The sequence below is a fragment of the Chinchilla lanigera genome, unplaced genomic scaffold (genome assembly GCF_000276665.1).
Source record: "Chinchilla lanigera isolate Chin_1 unplaced genomic scaffold, ChiLan1.0 scaffold00022, whole genome shotgun sequence".
NCBI classification, from domain to species: domain Eukaryota; kingdom Metazoa; phylum Chordata; class Mammalia; order Rodentia; family Chinchillidae; genus Chinchilla; species Chinchilla lanigera.
The window spans coordinates 9393865-9394779 of record NW_004955423.1 but is presented as its reverse complement, the minus strand read 5'-3'; positions in this window follow the sequence as shown (position 1 = coordinate 9394779).

Sequence of the window (915 nt, the reverse complement as noted above, 5' to 3'; positions counted from 1 at the left end):
GTCAGTATCTCAAATTCTGGTTTTTCTTTTTCTAAAGGATTTTTTGTTTCCAGCCTTTCCTGTTACTGTACTTGTCAGATCAGAGCCATCCATTACAGAGTCCTTCCCAGTCCTTGTCACTGCCCATGGAAGTTATTGGAATTCTGGTGAGTTATTTCCAGTCTGCCACTTCCAGTGCAACCCCTGCTGAGAATAATGACACTAACGCATACTTGTAGTTATTTGGAGCCAAGGGGTCCTAAGTCTAGCCATGATGGTGGCTATCCTTCAGAACAAAGGCCTTGAGCCAAGACCAAAGGCGGATTTTATTCAATTGTAAAGAAGGGAGTGGTTTGAGGATGAGTGACAGTGAAAGTGGTGGGAAGTACATGACTGCTGTGAGCTAAGCTGGGCTATGTAGGAAGCCCGAAATCACCTCTGCCATACGCAGAAAAATGCATAACACAATTGAGGTACTATCTAATGTTTCAGGGTCTGGTGCTTGAGCTCTGATGTGTCATCTTTTAAGCCCCAGGAAGTCATAGCCTCTAACTTGAGGCTGATCCCAGCAAATAGCCTGGAGCACTAGCTCTTCACCCCACTGCCCTGACGGGGCTCACACACGGGAACAAGCAGGGGCAGGGAAACATGCCTGCCACTGCCATCAGCACCTTGGCTGTACTGATATGCACTGCTTAAAGCCAATTAAAAGGATAAGGAAACATCCTGGCCAGCTCTGTACATATCAATACATGGAGATAAGGTCAGGCTCAGCCAAAGTGGAGACAAGAGCTCCTCCTTAGTCACCCAGGTGATCCTCCACAGTGTTAAAGTAACTAATGGGCATAGGATTTAGCTCAGTGGCACAGCACCTGCCTGGCAAGCATGAGGTCCCAAGTTCTTTACCCAGTACATTCTCCCCCCTCCCCAAAATAA